Here is a 23,121-nt window from a genome sequence, read left to right as displayed (position 1 = left end):
ATTCAAATTAGACCCCTCGTTCTGCCTCAAGGTAGTATCATCCTTCCATAGATTTCAGAATATCATAATTCCCTCCTTTTAACTGCCAGAAATGACCAAGAACATAGTTTCCACTGACTTGATGTTAGAACAGTTCTCCACTACGTTAAAGGGGTGGTCTCGCGAAACCAAGTGGGGTTATACACTTCTGTATGGCCATATTAATGCACTTTGTAATGTACATTGTGCATTAAATATGAGCCATACAGAAGTTATTCCACTTACCTGCTCCGTTGCTAGCGTCCTCGTCTCCATGGTTCCGTCTAAATTCGCTGGCAGCTTGCTTTTTTAGACGCGCTTGCGCAGTCCGGTCTTCTCCATTCAGCACGAGCCGCTTCAGTGTGCTCCCCGCTACAGCTCTTCTGCGCATGCGCAGACGAGCTGTCACTGCTCGGGAGCGCGCTGAAGCGGCCATTCTGCACCATCCTCTGTTAGAGGAAGGTGCAGAAACTGGAGCTGCCCAGCGGAGAAGCCCAGCCCAGCCGCCCCGAGAAGCCTCCCAGGTAAGTGATGGGGGGGGCTGCCGCTGCGCCGGGGGGGGCTGCCGCTGCGCCGGGGGGGGCTGTCGCTGCGCCGGGGGGGCTGTCGCTAGGCCGGGGGGGGGGCTGCCGCTGTGATGGGGGGGCTGTCGCTAGGCCGGGGGGGGCTGCCGCTAGGCCGGGGGAACTAGCGCTGGGCTCCGGAACCTAGCGCTGGGCTCCGGGGCCTTCACCTGGGCTGAGGGTCTAGCGCTGGGGAGCCGGGGGCTAGCGCCGGTTACCTGCTGTCTGGTCGGCGGCTGCGGGGCGTCTGGTCGGCGGCTGCGATGCGTCCGGTTGCCATGGAGACACAGCTGGCGGCGTCTCGGGAGCGCGCACGTCGGGCTGCAGCGAGCGACGGGGAAAGAGCCGGCGGCCATCTTGAGGAAACTTTTATAAGTTGCTGAAACGCTGGAACGGTAAGTACGAACCAGCTAGAAATGTCATTTACAGGGGGGCTTTGTAATGTATGTTTAATGGGGGGGACTGGGCAAAAAAAAAAAATAACTGCTTCCTCGAGACATCTCCTTTAAATACACAAGCCGATGGAGGCAAGATGAAACCATATTTATTTAATTTCTGGGTCACAACAAGGGAAAAAAGCGTCCGGGAGCTTTATTTCCAGATGGATTTGTCTAGCGATGATTGCGGCATATAAAACACTCAATAAGGCCCATTCTACCAGAGCCGTGTCTACTTCGTGAGGAGAGCAGGCCTCGACACCTGTTCATCAGATATGTAAAGTGGCCCTGTGGAAGAAATTACATATCTTCACCAAACATTACAGGCCAGATGTCCGGGCTAATGAAGACTTGGCCTCTCGATGAAAAGTCCTCTCTGCAGTAGTCCCTCCCTAAGTTACTCTAGTTTCGTTGGTACTTCTCATGCAAGGCTGTTGTGAGGATGACTGGGGGGAAAAGGAATTAGACTCAGCGGTTATCCAGTTTCCAAGAAGTCTCCATGGCACCCAGATATTCCCTCCCAGATTTTATGTAAGCATGTATATATTGTAAATATGGTTCCTACCAGGGGTGTAGCTATAGGGGATGCACGGGTAGCAGTTGCTACTGGGCCCTGGAGCCTTAGGGGGCCCAGAGGCCCCTCCCTCACATAAGACAACACCAGTATTATAAACAGCACGATAAGTAGGAGGCCCTCTTACAGATTTTGCATCAGGGCCCAAGAGCTTCTAGTTGCACCTCTGGTTCCTACCCTTGTCTGTCCATTATAAATCACTGAGTAGGAGAGGGTTCAACTCTTTAAAGACCACTCATACGCCTTTTGACAGGGGCCCTAAAAGAGCTTTATTCTGTTCTGCCATTTTTGATGCGGCTGCCTGGTGTGGGTCTCCCGTGTTGGAGGGAGTGGATGCTCAGCTGTTGTATTACAGCCTGGCACCAGCTCAAACACTGGGGACCAGAGAAACCTTCGAACTCCACTGTTTAACTTTTTACATGCGTGGTCAGTGCAACTGGAGCAGGTAACATGCTGACAGAAGGAGGCGACTCTGTCTCTCACCCAACGGACTCCTACAATGTAAACATCGGGTTCCAATAAGTTGGCACCCTGAGTCATTAATATGGCCTCCAGGTCTTCTAGCTATGATGGCCTATGAGGATTAACCTCTGGCTGAGCTTCATTGGCTGCTGTACCAAAGTATTGCAGTGTAATAGAAGAATGACTACTTGTTAGGATATTCTAGTCTCCAGTAGTATTGTGTTTGTTTGTTTGTTTTACTATGTAAAACAAACAAACACAATAATGACACATGAGGTATCACTGAACTCCTAATGAGAAAAAATAGATTTGCTGATTCTCCTGGTTGAGCTTCTCCAGTGCCCCAGGTCATCTCACTGCAGGCTGAGCCCAGCTTGTTATGAAGGCTGCTTTATCACAAACTCCTTCCGGCTGGGTCAGTGAAGGTCACATCCCTGTGCTGTAGCTTCACTGCCTAGGAAGGAATTGTAATCTATTTCAGAGACAGCTAGCATGAGCAATCTCTGAAGAAGATAGGCAGTCCCCCTGCTGGCCTGTGAGCTGTGACATAACGTACATTGGCAGACTGCCAATCTAATGTACGTAACCTCACAGGAAGGAGCTGAATCAGGCAAGTGGAGGTGAAGTGACCCCCTAGACTGCAGGAGACAGGAGAAGATAAGGGAGGTGAAGATCTTGTAAGTAGACTGATGGGGGAGGAATAGATAAGTAGAGCATTTTTTTTGACAGAACCCCTTTAAGGAAAGGGTATATTCAACTCTTTGCATTCTCCCTCATGTCTGTGACTCCTCTTGTAGCTCATTATTCGCTTCTACATACTCCCATCAAGAAGTAACTGCTAGCCTGAGCAGAACCGTCGGTAGGGCAATGCTTCAGGTGGGCTCGGTCTCTATGTTGTCAATGTGCTTGTATATTGAACCTCTGTGAGTTTAATGATTAAAACTGATCTCTTTTAACCCCTTAACACCATAGAGTGTACATTTAAGTACTGGGTGTGTAGGGTTAATATGGAGCAGGATTGCAAGCCAATCCTGCTCCATCCAAGTAGGGTAATGGCTGTCTGAAATAACGGACACCCGCTCAGAAAAGTAACAATCAGGTTCAACGATGATCGTGGCTGTTAACGCTCTAAATGCTGCAATCGTTGCTCAGTAGTACCAAACCTCCCCTCTGTGATGCAATTGTGGGGTGCCGTGCAGTCACCATGGAAGCCAGGGGCCTTCTGAAAGCTCCCAGGGCTACTATGAATAAATGCCTATGAAAGCGTGTCTGTGGCACACCTTCCTAGACTGCCTGTCAAAATGCAGTATAATGTAATAATATAATGGCATTATATTATACTGTATGAACAATCAAACAATGGCAACTTCAATTCCCCTATGGGGACTAAATAATTTATAAAACTAAATTTAAAAACAAGTTTTTTTCCAATATTGGCAAAAAAATAAAGGAAATGAAAGTGTAAAAAAAACCTTTTTACCATATTTATAACTATCTGATACACACTTAGAGGAGCGTTAGATTCTCTTCAGACTGCATGTACTGATGTCCCTCTGCAGAATGTACCACCCCTCCCACTCTACTCACCATTTACCCTTAAAGGTAATGCCACTTTTTATTCAAATTTAACCCCAGACTGGAGGTTGCAGCCCCCTCTAAGCCATAAAGGCATGCTCCATCCATGCAGTCCATTGCTGCTTCCTTATGTGTTTTACAGCCTTTTAGTATATGCACATAGAGGTGAGGTAGATTCTCCTCAGTATATACACATAGAGGAGTGTTAGCGTCTCCTCAGTATATACACATAGAGGGGAGGTAGATTCTCCTCAGTATATACACATAGAGGTGAGGTAGATTCTCCTCAGTATATACACATAGAGGAGTGTTAGCGTCTCCTCAGTATATACACATAGAGGTGAGACAGATTCTCAGTATACAAATCCCTTCCCTAAATAGAAAAAGGGAAACTCCCTGGCTCAGCCTCCTTACTGATATTTCTACATCCAAGCTGCCTCTAAAGAGTAGTATATACCCCACCCCATCACTATTAAATCTTTTAGACTATAACAATAATAAAAACTCATGTTATCATCCACTGGCTTGGGAAAAAAAAGGAACCTCTCTACATACTTAACCCCTTAGTGACCAAGGTTTTTTGTTTTTTTCCATTTTCGCTTTTTCCACCCCACCCATTGACGTAGCTGTCTGAGGGCTTGTTTTTGGCGGGACGAGTTGTATTTTGCAATAGTACTATTTAATGTACCATATAATGTACTAAAATGTGGCGAAAAATATTCCGCAATCTTCCCGTGTGTCTTGTTTCTATGGTGCACAAATGGCAACAAAAATGCTATAACTTTGTTCTGTGGGTCAGTATGATTACTTCGATAACAAACATATAGTTTTGTTTTTTTTTGCTGTACTACTTGTATTTTTTTTCAAAGATATTTAGTTTTCAATTATTTTCTGCCACCATCTTCTAAACGCAATAACTTTTTTATTTTTCCGGCAACGTAGTTGTGAAAGGGCTCATTTTTTGCAGGACGTCCTGCAGTTTGCATTGGTTCCATTTTGGAATATATATATGACTTTTTGATCGCTTTTTATTGCATTTTTTCTTGGAGACAGGGTGACCAAAAAAGCGCTTATCTGTTTGTTTGTTTTTTTTTTCAAACGACGTTAACTGTTCGGGCTAAATAATGCATAACTTTGATAGATTGGACTTTTATGGACGCAGCGATACCAAATATGTATTTTTGCTTTATTATTTAGACTACTTTATTGTAAATATGAAAAAAAAGTTTTTTTGTTTTTTTTTAACTTTTATTACTTTTTTAAAATAATTAGTAAAACTTCATTGATCTTATTTTTGATTTTTCTTTTAAGGGACCACAACTAGGCATAGCATTACATCACACTGCAATCTGATGGGCAGTCTATCAAGCCACCCCACGGGGATGGCTTGATAGGTATTCTGCCATGACAGCCCTGAGGCCATAACACCCGCACGGCTCCCTGTGATCTCAGCGTGGACATCGGGCTCAAGTCGGCCTTTCTTTCTGTCTAAGTGATATGAGAAGTCCTACTGATAGATCCCTTTTATAATACAAATTCTGTATACTACTCCACATTATGTACTAAGGTGTGCTCAGTACAAGTTGGGTTTTCTTTGTGATAAATAATGTTTAAAAACATAACAAAACACAAGACACTTTTTTCCATTTCATTCCACTTAGTAAGAGTTATAGGCTCAAATAACTTTATTGAGATTTAGACATATTTTATACATGCTATGCAGTTAGAAAGTTCCCCTCCCAGGGAGTTTAACAGTGTAAAGCAGATAATAAACATAACTAAAAACATCCACACAGTGCTGGCAATAAGCTGCGCAAAAATCACTTAGGTATATTATTAAGGACAAAACAAAAACATCCAAAGAACAAACAAGCAGAGCCCAGTGACCCCCCCCCCCCCCCCCCCTCCCCCACACCTAGGGATCTTTAAAAGTTTTCCAGTAAATTTGAATGGTACCACTGAGAAAAACTTGTCGCAAAAAACAAGCCCTCATGCAACAGAGAATAAGAATTGTTTTTTTTTTAATGTGAGGAGCAAAAAAACAGCTGCGTCCTTAGGGGGATAAATTGTTCCCGGCGGTATTTTACGATGGGATGTGCCCCCGGATATGAAAAAAGTGATTCCACCTTGGATAATATTACCTCCACTGGCTGATTTTGCCATCTGGGTTGGAAGGAGAGGTGGTGAATTGGCACCAAGTGGTGGACATTACATCTGGGAGGACCGCATACACTCTTCTGGGTGAAAGAGGAGGACGGATTGTGTATCTCTCATTGGGGTCGTCACTAAGAAGGAATCAGATATATCAACCATTCTTCAGAGGAGAGGTGGGTTATGATGCTATGGACATGGATTTGTGTTCTGCTTCCTCTATGTCAGTTGGCATTAATTTAGTCCGGGAGTGTTATGAATCAGCACCCCAATGTTGTCTCTCTCAGCCACAATCCATTTGATGCTCACTAAACTGGGATGCAGAATCTAAGGATTCCCTTGTTTTCCCTTCTTTTAATTGTTTTTAATCTGATCATTTTTATTTAAATTATATTTTTTTAATATACCTTAATTTCTATACATTTATTCATGCAGAAGTATAATATCCATAGAATATATCATTACCCACCCAAACAATACAATCATAACTAGATTTAAGCAAATCATAATCCCCCACTAACAGAAAAAAAAACCTCTTCTCACCTCTCCCCCATCTTCACCAAATCCCAACAGCTATGCCAAAGATATAACCTAATTTCCCTACTACTGGGGAAGTGGGGTTGGGAGGGGGAGCAGGCTGCATCCAATGGGCAGTAATCGGCTTCCGCACCCAATAGGATATGCTCTCAATTGCCATAGAGTACACCGATCAAGACCATCAACAATACCCAACATACAAGCTCTGGGACTAAGACCAATATCAACTAGATATGCATTTTTAATTATCTCTAATATCTCATGGAGGAAGCTCGCCTTTAGGGTCGCCAAGGGTCGTGAACGACTAAACGGCTAACAACATCTCATTCCAAAATTCACACAATTTTACACAGTCTCCGACCACATGCATTTAATCTGCATCATTTATGGAACATCTTGGACAGCTTCAGTTTAAGCTTTTACCCATGTTGCACCACTTTACTGGAGTACAATTAACTCTATGCACTAAATACATTTGTGATAACCGTTGACTTTCAGATAGATATCATTGGAATCGTACACAACACAGCTTCACTAATGTGAGCAAAATATTTTCCCCATTTTGCTTTCACATTTATTTTGAATTGGTAAGAAAACCTCTGTCTATATAAATAAGATATTACACCCTTCGTAGATTATTAACAAGTTCTAAGACGCAATTATATATTAACGTGGAAAATCCTGTGCACGCCGCTGTGTAAAAATGAAAATCACAGCATCTCCTTTCTTTTTGTGCTATTTCCCCTTCTCCCCAATGGGGTGACAGCTGCAGTAGGGGATTCCATCTGCCCCGCAGGGATGCGAGACTGTCACATCCAGGGATTTTACCTTGTTCTCAATTCGGCCGGCGGCAACAACGCCAGCCCCATTGAAAACGAAGGGAGAACATTGCAATCCTCCGCCGCTGCTGTGACATTGGCAGAGGATTTCTTCATCCCCGCGAGGAGTCCCCTCATTACTGAAAACTGTGACAGCAGCGACAGGGTGTTCAGTGATGAGGAGACTCCTCGCGGGGATGAAGGAATCCTCTGCCACAGTTGTCATGATGTTCTCCCATTGCTTTCAATAGGGCCAGTGCTGCTGTTGTTGCCCCATGGAAAGAAATGGGATCAAGGACTCGCTTTTGCCACTGTGCAGGAGCCCTTAAAGAAAATCACTACTTCCGTGTGTGTCTTCTCTGATGTCTAACAAGATTTATTTTCTGAATAAAACATTTGCCACATTCTGAACAGGAAAAACGCTTCTCCCCTGTGTGAATTCTCTTATGTGTAACAAGATGTGATTTCACAGTAAAACATTTCCCACATTCTGAACATGAATACGGCTTCTCTCCTGTGTGACTTCTTTCATGTGCGTTAAGACTTGAATTCTGAGTGAAACATTTCCCACATTCTGAACATGAATATGGCTTCGCGCCTGTGTGACTTCTCTCATGTGCAACAAGACCTGATTTCTGAGTAAAACATTTCCCACACTCTGAACATGAAAATGGCTTCTCCCCCGTGTGAATTCTCTGATGTATGACAAGTTCTGATTTTACAGTAAAATGTTTCCCACATTCTGCACATAAATATGGTTTCTCGCCTGTGTGAATTCTCCGATGTGTTACAAGATGTGATTTCACAATAAAACATTTCCCACATTCTGTGCATGCAAATGGTTTCTCCCCTGTGTGAAATCTCTGATGTACAACAAGATGTGATTTTACACTAAAACGTTGCCCACATACAGAACATGAAAATGGCTCTGTCCCTGTATGACTATGCTGATGTACAACAAGATGTGATTTCTGAAAAAAACATTTCCCACATTCCTGACACAAAAATGGCTCCTTCACTGTGTGAATTCTCTGATGTACAACAAGAGTTCTTTTTTTGCTAAAATATTTCCCACACTCTGGACATGAATAAGGCTTCTCCTCTATGCAAGCTGTTTGATGTTCTCCCCTTCTGTGATTTTCATTCTGCTTATCAGTCTGTGATGAATCAGAAGATGGGACCTGTATAAGAGGATCAGATGATGGATCTTTGCTGTGAAGAGTTGAGGGGATATCTGGGATAATGGCAGGTTCTTCGTCTGTAACTTGTGTGATATCACAATCTTCTGCTTTACAATTTGCAGCTATCAGACATCCCTCAGAGCTCCCAATACAGTCATCTGCCAAGAACAAAGCTCTTTTTACTATTCAGAAGTTATTGATATTATTAAACAGCACAGTAGCTTCATGGTTAACACTGTTGCCATGCAGCACTGGGGTCCTGAGTTCAAATCTGGCTATGGACAATGACTCCATGAAGTTTGTATGTTCCTCCTATTAGGTGAATTTAAAATTTAAAGCACAAACAGAACCCAAAATGTCAAGTGATGTAAAGTGCTGCAGAATATGTATAGGTGATTACATTTGTATAACAATTCAATACCAACTACAAGTCAGGTGGCAAAACTCAGTTATTAACTCTCTAAAGATAGTGATGGCAAAACAGATCCCAGTCTGTCAGTGGAGCTCAGAGTGCAGACCAGTAGATCATGATGTTTGGCCACCAGGCCGTTCTCTTGAAGTTTGCCTCTTCTGTGGTGAAGCCCACATCTTCACAGGGTCATGTATCAGTGTACCTGTCACCACTCTGCTAGTAAATGCTCAGTGGGGAACCATAAAGCGACATGTACTTTTTTTTAAAGAGAAGAGGAGTATAGTATGTATGAAGGAGCCATAGGTTCCTGCCCCCGGTAAATCACTGAGCTCCAGCTACATAAATACTATATTTCATATCGACAGTTTGGTCATTTCTGAACCAAGATTAGTTGCTATCTTTCCAAAAAGAAATCTCACAAAATCTCCCATGATGCAGGATCTCAGTAACACAGTGTGCAGCAAATATAGAACTGTTCATCTATGAAACTAACTGTGGCTGCAGTCAATATGGGGCTCTCTGGGATCTATTAAAGGGTCCTGCAGAAGCACTTGTAGTCCGGGCTAAAGGCTCCCACACAGTTGCATTCTTTTAACGCAAATATCAATGGGACCTTCTAATGTTAAAAACGCATCGGACAAAAATCGCAAAGCACAAACTTGAGATGCGGTTTTAACATTAGAAAGTCTCATTGACATTTGCGCTAAGAAAACAAACTGTTTAAAAAACGCAAGTGGGTGGGATCCCTAAATAGTATATTCCATACAGACAGAGTTCGGCCATTTCTGCCCCAAGATTAGTTCCTGTTCTTCCCTAAAGAACTCATATAAAGCATCACATATAAAGTCCCTTTTGAGCAGAATTCCTGAATCTCACAGCAGTAACCTTCAAACCTCCAAAGCATCTTCTGTTATCTGGGTCAATGTCTCCATGGTCTCTGTTGTATTTAGTGATTATTACTCACCTGGGCGGTTACCTGCAGGAATCTCCTCTTCACACCGCTGATCGCCCCTCACATTTATCTCTGTAGTATTAATATTGGTCAGATCTTCATCCTGATACAAAAGCTGTGAGACAAATATTGTAGAAGTCAGCAGACTGTTGGAGAAGTCATGTGGAATGTTTTATGGCATAATGACCTGACAGTAGTTATCTGAGCCACATAGCTGCAGGTCTAGAAGCCGGACATAGATATTAGCTGGTGACTCAATGACCCCTCAAGATCCTCATACACATGTATATCCGGCATGGCTAGACACGTTGTCTCAGTGGAGGAGATCAGCGTCTACCAGACACATCCGCTGCTTGTCTCGGGGAAATAAAGGAGCAGATAGATATAAATCCAACCTGTTGGCTCCTTATTCCCACCAGCAGTCTCCACCGCCAGAAAACTGGGAAAGATCCAGACAAGATGTAATGTCTGTGGTCAGCGGTAATCCTGCCATCTCCACCGGCCTCATCACACAAGGAGAAGACATCTAATAAGACTGAAGACAAGAGCTTCACAGCCTTCTACAGATCAGAGGAACATCTCCATCTACCTGATGGTCCTGTGGAAGAAGAGGATGGGGACATCTCTCTGGGGTTCTTCTCTTACTGGATGGAACTGCAGGAAACACAGACGGACACTGAAGTCATTCTTTATATACAGATAATAAAGTCCCCGTGGATTTAGTCCCGTCTATTACCTGGTGATGAGAGCGGCTGGCGGGTCTCCATCATGGCCTCCTTGTACAGATCCTTGTGTCCTTCTAAATACTCCCACTCTTCCATGGAGAAATAGACAGCGATATCCTGACACCTTATAGGAACCTGACAACACAATATACAGTCATCACCCAGAAGCCTCCAGTGCTGTTACTGTATAATGTCCCAGCATTCCCTGCAGCGTCACCTCTCCAGTCAGCAACTCAATCATCTTGTTGGTGAGATCTAGAATCTTCTGTACATTGATGTCCTCATGTATCAGGGGGTGGGGTGGGGACCCTGAGATTGGACTCAGGGGTCTTCCCCAACCATCACACACAGAGGCCCGACAGCCATCACTAGAGGTCTTCTTCACTACTGTGTAAACCTGTATATGTGGACACATTAATAAATATCACTACATACATTTCCAGAATCTCTCCCCTCTCCAGTGACATCATCTGTTATTATCATAGATAAGAATAATGTAATGTGACATCATCAGAATCTCTCCCCTCTCCAGTGACATCATCTGTTATTACCATAGATAAGAATGATGTAATGTGACATCATCAGAATCTCTTACCTCTCCAGTGAGCTGGAAGAGTATCTCTAGGGTGAGATTTAATATACTCTCTGCCATCTTGTTTCTGGCCTTCTCCATCCTTAATAAGTGAATCATAAAAATTCTCTTATATAGAAGATATCAGCAAAGGATCCTATATTGTAGGACCATAATGGAAACACGATGAACTGCTGTAAATGCCAGACAAATCCTATGTAAAATAAAACAACAACTTTCTGTTTAGAGAATATGGAAAAGCCTTTAAGCAGATATTCAGTAGTTTTATGGTTCCTGAACAATGGGAAGCATAAAATCCTTTCCCCCCCCCCAAAAAAAAACAATAAAAGTGATGAAGATCGGCCTACGTACCCCAAGATGCTACGAATAAAAACTACAGCTACGTCCATGGAAAAATAATAAAGTTTTGGGGCTTTGAACGCAGCGATATAGACATTTTTTTTTCAAAACAAAAGGGATTTTATTGTGCAAAAGTTGAAAAACCTAAAAAAAATCTTGGTATCATCATAATCGTGCTGACCCACAGAAAAAGTATCATGTCATGATGACTGATCAAGGCTGTAGAAAAAAAAAACATTGGCAGAGCTGATATTTTCTTTCTCTGCCCTCAATAAAAATAAATAACACAAATAATAGGCCTTAAGGGCTCATGCCCACGAGGGTCGCAGGTTACGCCCACGGGAGTACCGTATTTAGAGACACAATAGTGCCTGCGAGTGATGGCGGAATCCCACGGTCTCCATTAACATGCTATATTATGCAGACCTCCCGCAGCGTAAATCTGTGGCAGATAGCACATGCCGCGATTTATCTCCAACGGCGGAAGTCCACAAGGGAGTGCTGGCAGCCAGAAAGCCATCAGGCTCAATAGAACCTCAGAGCTGCGCAATTCCCATGCGGATTTCTGCGGTGGGCACCGCGGTAGATGTCCGTCCGTGTGCATCAGCCCTTACAGTACATTATATGTAGATGTCCGTCCGTGGGCATCAGCCCTTACAGTATATTATATGTAGATGTCCGTCCGTGGGCATCAGCCCTCTACAGTACATTATATGTAGATGTCCGTCCGTGGGCATCAGCCCTTACAGTACATTATATGTAGATGTCCGTCCGTGGGCATCAGCCCTTACAGTACATTATATGTAGATGTCCGTCCGTGGGCATCAGCCCTTACAGTACATTATATGTAGATGTCTGTCCGTGGGCATCAGCCCTTACAGTACATTATATGTAGATGTCCGTCCGTCCGTAGGCATCAGCCCTTACAGTACATTATATGTAGATGTCCGTCCGTGGGCATCAGCCCTTACAGTATATTATATGTAGATGTCCGTCCGTGGGCATCAGCCCTCTACAGTACATTATATGTAGATGTCCGTCCGTGGGCATCAGCCCTTACAGTACATTATATGTAGATGTCCGTCCGTGGGCATCAGCCCTTACAGTACATTATATGTAGATGTCCGTCCGTGGGCATCAGCCCTTACAGTACATTATATGTAGATGTCTGTCCGTGGGCATCAGCCCTTACAGTACATTATATGTAGATGTCCGTCCGTCCGTAGGCATCAGCCCTTACAGTACATGATATGTAGATGTCCGTCCGTGGGCATCAGCCCTCTACAGTACATTACATGTAGATGTCCGTCCGTGGGCATCGGCCCTTACAGTATATTATATGTAGATGTCCGTCCGTGGGCATCGGCCCTTACAGTACATTATATGTAGATGTCCGTCCGTGGGCATCGGCCCTTATAGTACATTATATGTAGATGTCCGTCCGTGGGCATCGGCCCTTACAGTACATTATATGTAGATGTCCGTCCGTGGGCATCGGCCCATACAGTATATTATATGTAGATGTCCGTCCGTGGACATCGGCCCTTACAGTACATTATATGTAGATGTCCGTCCGTGGGCATCGGCGCTTACAGTACATTATATGTAGATGTCCGTCCGTGGGCATCGGCCCTTACAGTACATTATATGTAGATGTCCGTCCGTGGGCATCGGCCCTTACAGTACATTATATGTAGATGTCCGTCCGTGGGCATCGGCCCTTACAGTACATTATATGTAGATGTCCGTCCGTGGGCATCGGCCCTTACAGTACATTATATGTAGATGTCCGTCCGTGGGCATCGGCCCTTACAGTACATTATATGTAGATGTCCGTCCGTCGGCATCAGCCCTTACAGTACATTATATGTAGATGTCCGTCCGTGGGCATCAGCCCTTACAGTACATTACATGTAGATGTCCGTCCGTGGGCATCAGCCCTTACAGTACATGATATGTAGATGTCCGTCCGTGGGCATCAGCCCTTACAGTACATTATATGTAGATGTCCGTCCGTGGGCATCAGCCCTTACAGTACATTATATGTAGATGTCCGTCCGTGGGCATCAGCCCTTACAGTACATTATATGTAGATGTCCGTCCGTGGGCATCGGCCCTTACAGTACATTATATGTAGATGTCCGTCCGTGGGCATCGGCCCTTACAGTACATTATATGTAGATGTCCGTCCGTGGGCATCGGCCCTTACAGTACATTATATGTAGATGTCCGTCCGTGGGCATCGGCCCTTACAGTATATTATATGTAGATGTCCGTCCGTGGGCATCGGCCCTTACAGTACATTATATGTAGATGTCCGTCCGTGGGCATCGGCCCTTACAGTACATTATATGTAGATGTCTGTCCGTGGGCATCAGCCCTTACAGTACATTATATGTAGATGTCCGTACGTGGGCATCAGCCCTTACAGTACATTATATGTAGATGTCCGTCCGTGGGCATCGGCCCTTACAGTACATTATATGTAGATGTCTGTCCGTGGGCATCAGCCCTTACAGTACATGATATGTAGATGTCCGTCCGTGGGCATCGGCCCTTACAGTACATTATATGTAGATGTCCGTCCGTGGGCATCAGCCCTTACAGTACATTATATGTAGATGTCCGTCCGTGGGCATCGGCCCTTACAGTACATTATATGTAGATGTCCGTCCGTGGGCATCAGCCCTTACAGTACATTATATGTAGATGTCCGTCCGCGGGCATCAGCCCTTACAGTACATGATATGTAGATGTCCGTCCGTGGGCATCAGCCCTTACAGTACATGATATGTAGATGTCCGTCCGTGGGCATCAGCCCTTACAGTACATTATATGTAGATGTCCGTCTGTGGGCATCGGCCCTTACAGTACATTATATGTAGATGTCCGTCCGTGGGCATCAGCCCTTACAGTACATTATATGTAGATGTCCGTCCGTGGGCATCGGCCCTTACAGTACATTATATGTAGATGTCCGTCCGTGGGCATCGGCCCTTACAGTACATTATATGTAGATGTCCGTCCGTGGGCATCAGCCCTTACAGTACATGATATGTAGATGTCCGTCCGTGGGCATCGGCCCTTACAGTACATGATATGTAGATGTCCGTCCGTGGGCATCGGCCCTTACAGTACATTATATGTAGATGTCCGTCCGTGGGCATCGGCCCTTACAGTACATTATATGTAGATGTCCGTCCGTGGGCATCGGCCCTTACAGTACATTATATGTAGATGTCCGTCCGTGGGCATCAGCCCTTACAGTACATTATATGTAGATGTCCGTCCGTGGGCATCGGCCCTTACAGTACATTATATGTAGATGTCCGTCCGTGAGCATCAGCCCTTACAGTACATTATATGTAGATGTCCGTCCGTGGGCATCGGCCCTTACAGTACATTATATGTAGATGTCCGTCCGTGGGCATCAGCCCTTACAGTACATTATATGTAGATGTCCGTCTGTGGGCATCAGCCCTTACAGTACATTATATGTAGATGTCCGTCCGTGGGCATCGGCCCTTACAGTACATTATATGTAGATGTCCGTCCGTGGGCATCGGCCCTTACAGTACATTATATGTAGATGTCCGTCCGTGGGCATTGGCCCTTACAGTACATTATATGTAGATGTCCGTCCGTGGGCATCGGCCCTTACAGTACATTATATGTAGATGTCCGTCCGTGGGCATCAGCCCTTACAGTACATTACATGTAGATGTCCGTCCGTGGGCATCGGCCCTTACAGTACATTATATGTAGATGTCCGTCCGTGGGCATCGGCCCTTACAGTACATTATATGTAGATGTCCGTCCGTCCGTAGGCATCAGCCCTTACAGTACATGATATGTAGATGTCCGTCCGTGGGCATCAGCCCTTACAGTACATTACATGTAGATGTCCGTCCGTGGGCATCGGCCCTTACAGTACATTATATGTAGATGTCCGTCCGTGGGCATTGGCCCTTACAGTACATTATATGTAGATGTCCGTCCGTGGGCATCGGCCCTTACAGTACATTATATGTAGATGTCCGTCCGTGGGCATCAGCCCTTACAGTACATGATATGTAGATGTCCGTCCGTGGGCATCGGCCCTTACAGTACATTATATGTAGATGTCCGTCCGTGGGCATCGGCCCTTACAGTACATTACATGTCGATGTCCGTACGTGGGCATCAGCCCTTACAGTACATTACATGTAGACACACATAGTGGCAATACAAACTACAGTCCGCCACACAAACACGAGCCCCCCGTCACCGGGACAATACAGGGGGCATTGATACTGAAAAGTAGAGATGAAAATCCCCCCCAAAATTGTTGCATCATTTGGGCCAATAAAGGGTTAAGCAGTTGGGAGGGGGAAGAGGCATCACCGCGGGGGGAGAGAGGTCCCCACCGGCTGCTCTTCACCCTGATGGGCCGGATTTGTGTAGTAGTGAGGATTTTACTTGGGACTGCATGTCAGATGTGGCTGAGGGAAGGATAGGACATGTGTTTTACATGGGACTGCGTGTCAGGGCCTCTAAAGCTGGGGGATGCTGAGGTTTAACATTGGACTGTAAGGGGAGATGATGGAAGGGAGAGTGTGATATTTACATGGGACTGCATGCGGATGTTGAAGAGGGAGGCATAAGAGAGATGAATGAAGGGAGAATGTGATTTTTGTTGTTGTTTGTTTTTACATGGGACTGTAGGTTGCAGACATACCTGCCTCACAGAGCCGAGCAGCAGCTGTGTACTTATAGCACCTGTGATGATGTCACCGTCATGTGATCAGTGGGAGGTGTCAGGGATCACATGACAGGGGTTGATCTACAAGCCCCACCCCCTCTGCCCCCTGGGCCTGAGACTGTTCTCTATATGAATCCTAACTCCCAGTGTTTGTAGAACAATCCGCCTCCTCCTGCTGGATGTCACACGGCTGACAGTCAGGTTCTAATGGGACATCCAGGTTTACCTGCTGTATTCTATCATACAGAGGGGGTGGGGCCTTCCCAAGGGCACTATAAGGGTTAATCAGCCAGCCAATAAGAGCAAGGCAAGTGGGAGGAGCTGAGCTGAGGTAAAGTCAGTGACATAGACAGCCGGCAGTTAGTTCTGTGGGACGAGGGAGGTCAGTGACCTGAGAGACAGTTACCTCAGAGATTACCAGAGAGAGAGAGAGAGAGAGACAGTTACCTCAGAGATTACCACAGAGAGACAGTTACCACAGAGAGACAGTTACCACAGAGATTACCAGAGAGACAGTTACCTCAGAGATTACCAGAGAGAGACAGTTACCTCATAGATTACCTGAGAGTGACAGTTACCTCAGAGATTACCAGAGAGAGAGACAGTTACCTCAGAGATTACCAGAGAGAGAGAGAGAGAGACAGTTACCTCAGAGATTACCAGAGAGAGAGAGAGAGACAGTTACCTCAGAGATTACCAGAGAGAGAGAGAGAGACAGTTACCTCAGAGATTACCAGAGAGACAGTTACCTCAGAGATTACCAGAGAGAGAGACAGTTACCTCAGAGATTACCAGAGAGAGAGAGAGAGAGACAGTTACCTCAGAGATTACCAGAGAGAGAGAGAGAGAGAGAGAGAGACAGTTACCTCAGAGATTACCAGAGAGAGAGAGAGACAGTTACCTCAGAGATTACCACAGAGAGACAGTTACCTCAGAGATTACCAGAGAGACAGTTACCTCAGAGATTACCAGAGAGAGACAGTTACCTCATAGATTACCTGAGAGTGACAGTTACCTCAGAGATTACCAGAGAGAGAGACAGTTACCTCAGAGATTACCAGAGAGAGAGACAGTTACCTCAGAGATTACCAGAGAGAGAGAGAGAGAGAGACAGTTACCTCAGAGATTACCAGAGAGAGAGAGAGAGAGACAGTTACCTCAGAGATTACCACAGAGAGACAGTTACCTCAGAGATTACCAGAGAGACAGTTACCTCAGAGATTACCAGAGAGATACAGTTACCTCATAGATTACCTGAGAGTGACAGTTACCTCAGAGATTACCAGAGAGAGAGACAGTTACCTCAGAGATTACCAGAGAGAGAGACAGTTACCTCAGAGATTACCAGAGAGAGAGAGAGAGAGACAGTTACCTCAGAGATTACCAGAGAGAGAGAGAGAGAGAGAGAGACAGTTACCTCAGAGATTACCAGAGAGAGAGAGAGACAGTTACCTCAGAGATTACCACAGAGAGACAGTTACCTCAGAGATTACCAGAGAGACAGTTACCTCAGAGATTACCAGAGAGAGACAGTTACCTCATAGATTACCTGAGAGTGACAGTTACCTCAGAGATTACCAGAGAGAGAGACAGTTACCTCAGAGATTACCAGAGAGAGAGAGAGAGAGACAGTTACCTCAGAGATTACCAGAGAGAGAGAGAGAGAGACAGTTACCTCAGAGATTACCAGAGAGAGAGAGACAGTTACCTCAGAGATTACCACAGAGAGACAGTTACCTCAGAGATTACCAGAGAGACAGTTACCTCAGAGATTACCAGAGAGACAGTTACCTCAGAGATTACCAGAGAGAGACAGTTACCTCATAGATTACCTGAGAGTGACAGTTACCTCAGAGATTACCAGAGAGAGAGACAGTTACCTCAGAGATTACCAGAGAGAGACAGTTACCTCAGAGATTACCAGAGAGAGAGAGAGAGAGAGAGAGAGACAGTTACCTCAGAGATTACCAGAGAGAGAGAGAGAGAGAGAGACAGTTACCTCAGAGATTACCAGAGAGACAGTTACCTCAGAGATTACCAGAGAGAGAGACAGTTACCTCAGAGATTACCAGAGAGAGAGAGAGAGAGAGACAGTTACCTCAGAGATTACCAGAGAGAGAGAGAGACAGTTACCTCAGAGATTACCAGAGAGAGAGAGAGAGACAGTTACCTCAGAGATTACCACAGAGAGACAGTTACCTCAGAGATTACCAGAGAGACAGTTACCTCAGAGATTACCAGAGAGAGACAGTTACCTCATAGATTACCTGAGAGTGACAGTTACCTCAGAGATTACCAGAGAGAGAGACAGTTACCTCAGAGATTACCAGAGAGAGAGACAGTTACCTCAGAGATTACCAGAGAGAGAGAGAGAGAGAGACAGTTACCTCAGAGATTACCAGAGAGAGAGAGAGACAGTTACCTCAGAGATTACCACAGAGAGACAGTTACCTCAGAGATTACCAGAGAGACAGTTACCTCAGAGATTACCAGAGAGATACAGTTACCTCATAGATTACCTGAGAGTGACAGTTACCTCAGAGATTACCAGAGAGAGAGAGACAGTTACCTCAGAGATTACCAGAGAGAGAGACAGTTACCTCAGAGATTACCAGAGAGAGAGAGAGAGAGACAGTTACCTCAGAGATTACCAGAGAGAGAGAGACAGTTACCTCAGAGATTACCACAGAGAGACAGTTACCTCAGAGATTACCAGAGAGACAGTTACCTCAGAGATTACCAGAGAGAGACAGTTACCTCATAGATTACCTGAGAGTGACAGTTACCTCAGAGATTACCAGAGAGAGAGACAGTTACCTCAGAGATTACCAGAGAGAGAGAGAGACAGTTACCTCAGAGATTACCAGAAAGAGAGAGAGAGAGAGAGAGACAGTTACCTCAGAGATTACCAGAGAGAGAGAGAGACAGTTACCTCAGAGATTACCACAGAGAGACAGTTACCTCAGAGATTACCAGAGAGACAGTTACCTCAGAGATTACCAGAGAGACAGTTACCTCAGAGATTACCAGAGAGAGACAGTTACCTCATAGATTACCTGAGAGTGACAGTTACCTCAGAGATTACCAGAGAGAGAGACAGTTACCTCAGAGATTACCAGAGAGAGACAGTTACCTCAGAGATTACCAGAGAGAGAGAGAGAGAGAGAGAGACAGTTACCTCAGAGATTACCAGAGAGAGAGAGAGAGAGAGAGACAGTTACCTCAGAGATTACCAGAGAGACAGTTACCTCAGAGATTACCAGAGAGAGAGACAGTTACCTCAGAGATTAACAGAGAGAGAGACAGTTACCTCATAGATTACCTGAGAGGGACAGTTACCTCACAGATTACCTGAGAGAGAGAGAGACAGTTACCTCATAGATTACCTGAGAGGGACAGTTACCTCACAGATTACCTGAGAGAGACAGTTACCTCAGAGATTACTGGAGAGAGAGACAGTTACCTCAGAGATTACCCGAGAGAGAGACAGTTACCTCAGAGATTACCCGAGAGAGAGACAGTTACCTCAGAGATTACCCGAGAGAGACAGTTACCTCAGAGATTACCCGAGAGAGACAGTTACCTCAGAGATTACCCGAGAGAGACAGTTACCTCTAAGATTACCAGAGAGAGAGACAGTTAGCTCAGAGATTACCAGAGAGAGAGACAGTTACCTTAGAGATTACCTGAGAGAGAGACACTTACCTCAGAGATTATCTGAGAGAGAGAGACAGTTACCTCAGAGATTACCTGAGAGACAGTTACCTCAGAAATTAACTGAGAGACAGATACCTCAGAGATGACCCGAGAGAGACAGTTACCTCAGAGATTACCTGAGAGAGAGACAGTTACCTCAGAGATTACCTGAGAGAGAGACAGTTACCTCAGAGATTACCTGAGAGAGAGACAGTTACCTCAGAGATTACCTGAGAGAGAGACAGTTACCTCAGAGATTACCTGAGAGAGAGACAGTTGCCTCAGAGATTAACTGAGAGACAGTTACCTCAGAGATTACCAGAGAGAGAGACAGTTACCTCAGAGATTACCTGAGAGACCGTTACCTCAGAGATTACCTGAGAGACCGTTACCTCAGAGATTACCGGAGAGACAGTTACCTCAGAGATTACCAGAGAGACAGTTACCTCGTAGATTACCAGAGAGAGACAGTTACCTCAGAGATTACCTGAGAGAGACAGTTACCTCAGAGATTACCTGCAACAGTTTAAGGCATAAAAAAGAGTCAGACTAGGATTGTCACAGACAGTAAAAACTGACCACATATCCTCTCCCGTTAATCCCAGAACTGCTGTAGAGGCTTCGGGCAGGCAATGTCTTTACTAAACAGGAGCTCAGAAGAGCATATAATCTGGAACCCTGGAGATGAATGGATGACGGCTTTCAGAACATAGATATATCGATACTTCAAATCTCTAGTGATGCCGTTTGGTCTCTGCAATGCTCCTACTACCTTACCGCACTCTATCAATGACTTATTTTGAGACCTTTTGGATCAATTCGTAGGGGCTAGAGTTGAGCGAGCGTACTCGTTAAGGCAAATTACTCGAGCGAGTATCGCCATTTTCGAGTACATGCCTACTCATCCGAAAAGATGCGGGGTTGAGCTGTGAGTTGTGTGAGTGAGCGGGGGGGGGGAGAGAGAAATTTTCCCCCTCGCTCTCCCCCACCGCCCCCCGAATCTTTTTGAGCAAGCAGGCATGTACTCGAAAATGGCGATACTCGCTTGAGTAATTTTTCTTAACGAGTACGCCTGCTCATCTCTAGTAGGGGCATATCTTGATGACATCCTCATCTTCACTGACAATTTGGAGGAACATCGTAGGCATGTTTGGGTAGTCTTGGAATGACTCCAAAAGAATAACTTTTATATCAAACTAGAGAAGTGTGAGTTTGAACTGACCTAATAGCAATTCCTGTGATACATTATGTCCCCAGATGGCTTAAAGGGGTTGTCTCGTGAAATCAAGTTGGGGTATACACTTCTGTATGGCCATATTAATGCACTTTGTAATATACATCGTGCATTAATTATGAGCCATACAGAAGTTATTCACTTACCTGCTCCATTGCTAGAGTCCCCGTCGCCATGGATCCGTCTAAATTCGCTGTCTTCTGGCGTTTTTAGACGCGCTTGCCGCAGTCCGGTCTTCTCCCTGGTGAATGGGGCCGCTCATGCCGGAGAGCTGGTCCTCGTAGCTCCCCCCCGTCACGTGTGCCGATTCCAGCCAATCAGGAGGCTGGAATCGGCAATGGACCGCACAGAGCCCACGGTGCACCATGGGAGAAGACCCGCGGTGCATCGTGGGTGAAGATCCCGGCGGCCATCTTGGTAAAGGAAGAAAGAAGTCGCCGCAGCGCGGGGATTCGGGTAAGTAATAAACTTTTTTTTTTTTTTTAACCCATCCCTTGGGTTTGTCTCGCGCCGAACGGGGGGCCTATTGAATTTAAAAAAAAAACCAGTTTCGGCGTGAGACAACCCCTTTAAGAATGGACCCCAGCAATATTAAAGCCATCCTGAATTTGCCCATTCCAAGACATTTTAAGAAAGTACAGCGCCTGATCGGTTTTGCAAACTTCTACAGAAGATTTATCAAGGACTTCTCAAAAGTCATCTCTCCCATCACCTCCCTCACAAAGAGAGCACACACATTTTCCTGGTCCCCGGAGGCACGCATCACTTTGGAGAAACTAAAGACTCTGCTTACTTCAGCACCCGTACTGATTCACCCAAGACCAGAATAGCCTTTTGTTGTGGAAGTGGATGCCTCTGAGTCCGCAGTGGAGCTATTCTTTCACAGCGAGTTGATGATAAGATGCAACTGCATTATTTTGCATTTCTGTCCTACACCGTGAACAAGGAACTTCTGGCCATCAAGGTGGCTTTCACAGAATGAAGGCACCTCTTGGAAGGAGCCCATCATCCAGTAACGGCTCTTACTGACCATAAAAATTTCTCGGAACTGTGAAGAGGTTATCTGAGAGAAAAGCATGATGGACCCTGCTCTTCTCCAGGTTTAATTTCATTGTGTCCTACCGCCTCGGTTCCAAAAACGGCAAGGCAGATTCATTGTGCAGGATATTTTCAGAGCCTAAAGTCAAATATAGACTACACAATTCTGTCCCCCAAATTCTTTCTGGGTATCCTGCACTCTGAAGACCTTCTAACAAATCTTAAGGGAGGATATGATAATGACCCCTTACTGCGTAGTCCTTCTAAGGATGTAAAGCTGTCCTTCAAGGATGGACTTTGGAAGCGAGAACACTAACTATATGTTCCTGAGGCTGGTCGACTCAAAGTCCTTAAACAGGACCATGATTCCAAGCTTTCCACCATCCTTGGAGTCGCAAAGACTTTAGAACTCTTGAGTCATTCCTTCTTGTGGTCAGACTGCAGGATGGATGTGAAGAGGTATGTCACCTCTTGCAAAGTATGTGCCTGGAACAAGACACCATGAGCTCCCCCTCTGGGTTTGCTACAACCTCTTCCAGTGCCATCCATACCATGAGGAACTAGTTCAATGGACTTTATAGTGAACCTGCCCGCCTCGAAAGTAATGACTACCTTCCTTGTGATCGTGGACCAACTCATGAAGATGGCTCACTTCATCCCCAAAAATAAGATTCCAACCGCCCAGCACACTGCAGAGTTGATGATCTAGGAAGTTCTCTGACTGCATGGGATTTCTGATGATATCGTCTCGGACAGAGGGGTTTAATTCATCTTGAAGTTCTGGAGACACTTCTGCACAGCCCTGGGAACTACTGTGAGTTTATCATTTGCCTTTCATTCTCTGTCCAATGGCCAGACCGAGAGAACTAACCAGACTTTAGAGCAGTAATTCCACTGCTTCACCTCCCATCTTCAGGACGACTGGGTAGAATATCTACCAACAACAGAATTCACATATAACAATGCCCAACATAGTTCTATGCCAACTAACGCACTCACCCCTTCTTCATTCTTGGCCTTCCTGCAAACACTCCTGTCCTGATGGTAAACCACAGATTGGCAGCATTGGCAGATAT

The 23,121-nt window shown here is 45.2% G+C and overlaps 1 pseudogene; it reads right to left on the bottom strand.

The window, feature by feature from the left end:
• LOC136629066 (zinc finger protein 585A-like) overlaps nucleotides 1-16,099 on the bottom strand; it is a 138,015-nt pseudogene extending 121,916 nt beyond the window's left edge.
• Between the last annotated feature and the right edge of the window lie 7,022 nt (nucleotides 16,100-23,121).

Source organism: Eleutherodactylus coqui, chromosome 5 (genome assembly GCF_035609145.1).
Source record: "Eleutherodactylus coqui strain aEleCoq1 chromosome 5, aEleCoq1.hap1, whole genome shotgun sequence".
Classification (NCBI taxonomy): domain Eukaryota; kingdom Metazoa; phylum Chordata; class Amphibia; order Anura; family Eleutherodactylidae; genus Eleutherodactylus; species Eleutherodactylus coqui.
The sequence above is the reverse complement of the archived record's forward strand: the minus strand, read 5'-3'. Positions and strand labels throughout refer to the sequence as shown.